Consider the following 7,560-nt stretch of genomic DNA (forward strand, 5'->3'; position numbering starts at 1 on the left):
GGGTCTGGGTTTTTCCATTGAGGCAGCGCGGCCCATACCATGGAAAACGGAGGATCTGGTATGGGTTCCTCAATGGCCCCTTACCTCCGAAAAGTTAGAAGCTGTTACCCAATTAGTTAGAGAACAACTACAATTGGGTCATGTAGAACCCTCTACTTCCCCTTGGAATACCCCCATTTTTGTGATTAAAAAGAAATCAGGAAAATGGCGATTGTTGCATGAATTGAGAGCCATCAATGAACAAATGCATTTGCTTGGCCCTATACAACGTGGCCTACCGGTTCTCACGGCGCTCCCAAAACATTGGCCTTTAATGATAATAGATATTAAAGATTGTTTCTTTTCCATACCTTTACATTCTCAAGATAGGCCCAGGTTCGCCTTTACCCTTCCTTCTATTAATCATGCGGAACCTGACAAGAGGTTCCAATGGAAGGTCCTGCCTCAGGGCATGGCTAATAGCCTGACTATATGTCAGTTATATGTTCACCAAGACCATATTCCTGTTAAAAGGCATTTTCCATCATTAATTATGCTGCACTATACAGATGACGTCTTATTATGTGACAAAGACTTGTCAATCTTGACGGAGGCTTTTCCCCTACTGCAGCAAGCTTTGGAAAAAATGGGCCTACATATTGCCACAGAAAAGGTCCAGATTTCTGATACCAGTCAATTCCTAGGGTCTGTGGTATTCCCTGATAAGATTGTCCCTCAAAAGCTCGAGATAAGAAGAGATCACCTCCACACTCTTAATGGTTTTCAAAAATTACTGGGAGACATCAATTGGCTTAGACCTTTTCTTAAGATTCCTTCTGCTGAACTTAAACCCTTATTTGATACTCTAGAAGGAGATCCTCATGTCTCCTCACCTAGAAGTTTGACCCCGCAAGCAGAAAGAGCGTTACAGTTGGTAGAAGAAGCTATACAGGATGCACAATTGGTTCGCAGAGATTATGATAAACCTTTTTCATTATGTGTTTTTAAAATGAACAGACTCCCTACTGCTGTGCTTTGGCAACAAGGACCATTATTGTGGGTACATCCTAATGCCTCGCCAGCTAAAATAATTGACTGGTATTCAGATGCTGTGGCACAATTGGCGCTGAGGAGATTAAAATCTGCCATCACGCATTTTGGCACTGAACCACAGTTGCTAATTGTTCCCTATAATGCCATGCAGGTTTCCACTCTTGCTGCCACTTCGAATGATTGGGCTATCTTAGTCACTTCCTTTTCGGGAAAAATAGATAATCATTACCCAAAACATCCAATTTTACAGTTTGCTTTAACTCAACCTGTAGTTTTTCCCAAAGTAACGTCCTGTAGTCCCCTAAAAGAAGGGTTAGTTATTTATACTGACGGTTCCAAGACCGGGCTGGGGGCTTTTGTGGTTAATGGGCAGGTCTATTCGAGGCAGTATACAGAAGCCTCTCCACAGGTGGTAGAATGTCTAGTGGTTCTTGAGGTCTTACAACGTTTCTCAGAACCTATAAATATAGTGTCTGATTCATCTTATGTTGTTAATGCTGTCAATCTGCTTGAGGCGGCTGGCATTATTAAACTGTCTAGCAGAGTTGCCTCAATTTTTGCGCAAATTCAAAACTGCCTTCCAGCCAGAAGATCACCCTTTTATATTACTCACATTAGAGCTCATTCTGGATTGCCAGGACCTATGACTCAAGGCAATGTTTTGGCAGACAGGGCTACAAAAATGATTGCTATAGCCATGTCTTCGCCTCTAGAGGCTGCTAAAAGTTTTCACAAAGACTTTCATGTAACTTCTAAAACTCTGCGGCGCCGCTTTTCCATTTCCCGAAAACAGGCTCGCGATATTGTTGTCAATTGCCAAAATTGCAGTCAGTTTCTGCCTGCGCCCCACTCGGGGGTTAATCCTCGGGGCATCCAGCCTCTTCAAATATGGCAAATGGATGTTACCCATGTGTCCTCCTTTGGTAAGCTGCAATATGTACATGTATCCATTGATACCTGTTCGGGTGTAATTGCAGCCACTCCCTTATCCGGAGAGAAGGCCTCACATGCCATCCAACATTGCTTGGAGGCTTGGAGTGCCTGGGGTAAGCCAAAGTTCTTAAAGACAGATAATGGGCCTGCTTTTACCTCACAAAAATTTCAACAATTTTGTAGCCAGATGGCTGTGACTCATCTTACAGGTTTGTCGTATAATCCACAAGGACAAGGTATTGTGGAACGTGCTCACCGCACCCTTAAATCATATCTAATAAAACAGAAAGGGGGAATTATGCAGGCTCTGCCCCCTGTGCCTAGGACCGCAGTATCCATGGCACTATTCACCTTAAATTTTTTAAATCTTGATGACCATGGCCATACAGCGGCTGAAAGGCATTGCCTACCCATGGACAAACGAAGAGAGATGGTGAAATGGAAAGATGTCATAACTAATAAATGGAAAGGACCGGATCTTGTGTTGATCAGATCCAGGGGAGCTGTTTTTGTTTTCCCTCAGGATGAAAATAATCCCTTCTGGGTCCCCGAGAGGCTCACGCGAAAAATGGCGGTGACCCCTGATGACAGCCCTGCTCCTGATGCTGTGGAACCAGAGAGTCAGAGGAAAGGCGAGATGGGCGATTCTGTCGGCATTCCTGAAACCAATTCCAGCGGAACATGATGCTACAGTCTTCCCTAAGCTTTTCACCCCCGATATTAACTTGGGTGGGGGTGGGACTCCTTGGAGCAATCCTTTGCTGCGGACTTGCGTTGCTTCTCTGGCTGGTTTGTAAGCTCAAGGCCCAAACAAAAAGAGAGACAAGGTGGTTATTGCCCAAGCGCTTGTCGCTCTAGAACATGGAGCATCAGCCGATATCTGGTTGTCTATGCTTAAGCAGTAGGTCGCCGGCCAGACAGCTCTTGCACTCCTAGAACTTCGGTTCATTGCACAGGATTAGAGTGTCTGGTTTGAGCAGCCCATGAGGGATGCCGAGCTAAGCATCACACTGAGAGCCCCTTGTAGCGGGTTATTTCTGGGAGGTATGTCATTTTGCGTGAGGGTTGCCTGCCCCAGTGTCCCTCCCTCAGAAAAACGGCAGAGTGACAGGTCTACAGGCTACAAAAAGCCTAGCGGTTACTCCTGTACATGGTCTTTATACACCTTATTGAGGATTTGACCTCTATCTCCACCCTCCTAATATGGGTGTCCTACTTTGCTCAAAGAATAAAAGATAGGGGGAGATGTGGGGCGCCTCCCGCACATTCTCCATTCCAAGATGGCGCTGACATCCGGCTGGAGTCAGCAGTAAACAAGCCATGTGCGCACGTGCTGGGTAACTTTCCACTCCTTGAGCTCTGCCTCTTCCGTGGCGTCATAGGGCCTGATGAGTTTCAACCAATCAGGGGGCTCCGCGTCCAAGGCAAGGACTGATCCCTTTATAAGGGGACGGGCTAGATAGTTCGGGTCGTCTCGTTGGTCTCATTCGTCTCGTTCGTCTTGTTCGTCTTGTTCGTCTTCTTGGTCTTCTTCGTCTTCTTCGTCACGTGTAGCAAGTGCTGGTTCTCGAGAGCATTAAAGTTTACCGCAGAAGGATCCTATTTCGTGTGCCGCGTCGTTCTTGCAGGGGAGACGGTTGCGCGGGACAAAATTTCCCTTAATTTGGGGCAAAATTGCAGAAATTCCCCTAATTTTGAGGCAAAAATGCAGAAATTCCACTTTATTTTGGAGCAAAATTGCAGAATTTCCCCTTATTTTGGGGCAAAAAGGCAGAAATTCTCCTTATTTTGGGGCAAAAAGGCAAAAATTTCTCTTATTTTTAGGCAAAATTGAAGAAATTTACCTTATCATGGGACAAAAATGCAGAAATTCCCCTTATTTCGGGTCAAAAAGGCAGAAATTTCCATTTTTTTTTGGGACAAAATTGCAGAAATTTCCCATATTTTGGGGCAAAAATGCAGAAATTCCCCTTATTTTGGAGCAAAAATGCAGAAATTTCACTAATTTTGGGTCAAAAAGGAAGAAATTCCTCTTATTTTGGGGCAAAAATGCAGAAATTTCCTTTTTTTGGGACAAAATGCAGAAATTTCCTTTATTTTGAGGCAAATTGCAGAAATTTCTCTTATTTTGGGGCAAAATGCAGTAATGCTCCTAATTCTGGGGCAAAATTCAGAAATTTCACTAATTGTGGGTCAAAAAGGCAGAAATTCCTCTTATTTTGGGGCAAAAATGCAGGAATTTCCCTTTTTTTGGGACAAAGTGCAGAAATTTCTTTTATTTTGAGGCAAATTGCAGAAATTTCCTTTATTTCGTAGCAAAAATTCTGTAATGCTTCTAATTTTGGGGCAAAAATCAGAAATTCCATTAATTTTGGGGCAAAAAGGCAGAAATTCCCCTTATTGTGGGGCAAAATTGCTGAAATTTCCCTTTTTGGGGACAAAATTGCAGAAATTTCCCTTATTTTTGGGCAAAATTGCAGAAATTTCCCTTGTCTTGTGGCAAAAATGCAGAAATTCCCCTTATTTCAGGTCAAAATGGCAGAAATTCCGCTTATTTGGGGGCAAATTTCAGTAATTACCCTTATTTTAGAAAAAAAGCCTGAATTTCCCTTATTTTGTGCCAAAAAGGCAGAAATTCTTATTTTAGGGCAAAAAGGCAGAAATTTCCATTAATTGGGGCAAAAAGACAGTAATGCCCCTAATTTTGGAGCAAAATTGCAGAAATTCCCCTAATTTTGTGTCAAAATTGCGGAATTTCCCCATAGTTTGGAGCAAAAAGGCAGAAATTCCCCTTCTTTTGGGGCCAAAAGGTAGAAATTCCACTTATTTTGGGGCAAAATTGAAGAAATGTCCCTAATTTTGGGGCAAAATTGCAGAAATTCCCTTTATTTTGGGGTAAAATTGCAGAAATTCCCCTAATTTTGTGGCAAAATTGCAGAAATTTATCTTGGGACAAAAATGCAGAAATTTCTATTATTTCGGGTCAAAAAGGCAGAAATTCCGCTTATTTGGGAACAAATTGCAGAAATAACCCTTATTTTAGGGAAAAAGATTGAAATTTCACTTATTTTGTGCCAAAAAGGCCGAAATTCTTATTTTAGGGCAAAAAGGCAGAAATTCAAATTAATTTGTGGCAAAATGCAGAAATTTCCCTTATTTTGAGGCAAAAACCAGTAATGTCCCTAATTTTGGGGCAAAAGGCAGAAATTCCCCTAATTTTTGGGCAAAAAAGCAGAAATTCCCCTTATTGTGGGGCAAAATTGCTGAAATTTCCTTTATTTTGGGGCAAAAACATAGAAATTAAACTTATTTCAGGATAAAATTGCAGAATTTTTTTTTATTTTGTGGCAAAAATTCAGAAATTCCCATTTTTTTGAAGTAAAATTGAAGAAATTTTCCTAATTTTGGAGCAAAATTGCAGAAATTTTCCTTATTTTGGGGCAAAATTGCAGAAATTCCACTTTATTTTGGTGCAAAATTGCAGAAATTCCCCTAATTTTGGGTCAAAATGCAGAAATTCTACTTTATTTTGGTGCAAAAATGCAGAAATTTCCATTTTTTGGGACAAAATTGCAGAAATTTCCCTTATTACGGGGCAAAATTGCAGAAATTTCCCTTATCTTGGGGCAAAAATTCAGAAATTTCCCTTATTTTGGGGCAAAAATGCAGAAATTTCGCTTATCTTGGGGCAAAAATGCAGAAATTCCCCTTATTTCGGGTCAAAAAGGCAGAAATTCCGCTTATTTGGGGTCAAAAATGCAGAAATTACCCTTATTTTGGGCAAAAAGAGAGTAATGCTCCTAATTTTGTGTCAAAAGGCAGAAATTCCCCTAATTTTCTGGCAAAATTGCAGAAAATCCCTTTATTTTGGGGCAAAATTGCAGAAATTCCCCTTATCTTGGGGCAAAAATTCAAAAATTTCCCTTATTTTGGGGCAAAATTGCAGAAATTCCCATACTTTTAGGGCAAAATTACAGAAATTTTTCTTATTTTGGGGCAAAATTGCAGAAATTCCCCTAATTTTGGGGAAAGATTGCAGAAATTTCCCTTATTTTGGAGCAAAAATGCAGAAATTTTCTTAAGTCAGGGGAAAAAATACAGAAATTCCCTTTATTTTGTGGCAAAAATGCAGAAATTCCCTTTATTTTAGGGCAAAAAGGCAGAAATTCCCCTTATTTTTGGGCAAAAATGCAGAAATTTCCCTTAATTTGGGGCAAAATTGCAGAAATTCCTTTTAGTTTGGGGCAAAAAGGTAGAAATTCCACTTATTTTGGAGCAAAATTGCATAATTTTCCCTTATTGGGCAAAAAGGCAGAAATTCTTCTAATTTTGCGGCAAAATTGCAGAAATTTCCCTTATTATGGGGCAAAATTGCAGAAATTTCCCTTATTTCGGGTCAAAAATGCAGAAATTCTTCTTATTTTGGGCTAAAAGACTGAAATTCTCATTTTGTGCCAAAAAGGCAGAGATTCTTATTTTAGGGCAAAAAGGCAGAAATTCCCCTTATTTGGGGCAAAATTGCAGAAATTTCCCTTATTTTGGAGCAAAATTGCAGAAATTCCCCTAATTTTGGGGCAAAAAGGCAGAAATTCTTCTTATTTTGGGGCAAAAATGCTGAAATTCCCCTTATTTTGGAGCAAAAATGCAGAAATTTTCCTTATTTTAGGGCAAAAATACAGAAATTACCCTTATTTTAGGCCAAAAAGACTAAATTCCCCTTATTTTGGGGCGAAAAGGCAGAAATTCTTCTTATTTTAGGGCAAAAAAACAGAAATTCCTCTTAATTTTGGGAAAAAATGCAGAAGTTTCCCTTAATTTGGGGCAAAAATGCAGAAATTCCCCTTATTTTGGGCCAAATAGGTAGAAATTTCCCTTATTTTGAGTGAAAAGGATAGAAATTTATCTTATTTTAGGATAAAATTGCAGAAATTTTCCTTATTTTGTGGCAAAAATGCAGAAATTCCCATTATTTTGGGGTAAAAAGGCAGAAATTTCCCTTATTTTGGAACAAAATTGCAGAAATTTCTCATATTTTGGGGCAAAAATGCAGAAATTCCTCTTATTTTGGGGCAAAAATGCAGAAATTTCCCTCTTTATGGGACAAAATTGCTGAAATTTTCTTTATTTTGGGGCAAACTGCAGAAATTTTTCTTATTTTGGGGTATAAATGCAGTAATGCTTCTAATTTTGGGGCAATATTTCATAAATCCCCCAAATTTGGGGCAAAAATGCAGAAATTCCCTTTATTGTGGGGCAAAATTGCTGAAATTTCCCTTTTTTGGACAAAATTGCAGAAATTTCCCTTATCTTGGGGCAAAATTGCAGAAATTTCCCTTATCTTGGGGCAAAATTGCAGAAATTTCCCTTATCTTGGGGCAAAAATGTTAGAAATTCCCCTTCTTTCAAGAAATAAAGGCAGAAATTCCACTTATTAGGGGGCAAAAATGCAGCAATTTCTTTTATTTTATGGCAAAAAGACTAAAATTCCCCTTATTTTGTGACTTAAAGGCAGAAATTTTTTTTTATTTTAAAGCAAAAATCAGAAATTCCACTTAATTTTGGGCAAAAATGCAGAAATTTCCTTTACTTGGGGCA

This window comes from Micromys minutus (assembly GCF_963924665.1).
Source record: "Micromys minutus genome assembly, chromosome: 31".
NCBI classification, from domain to species: domain Eukaryota; kingdom Metazoa; phylum Chordata; class Mammalia; order Rodentia; family Muridae; genus Micromys; species Micromys minutus.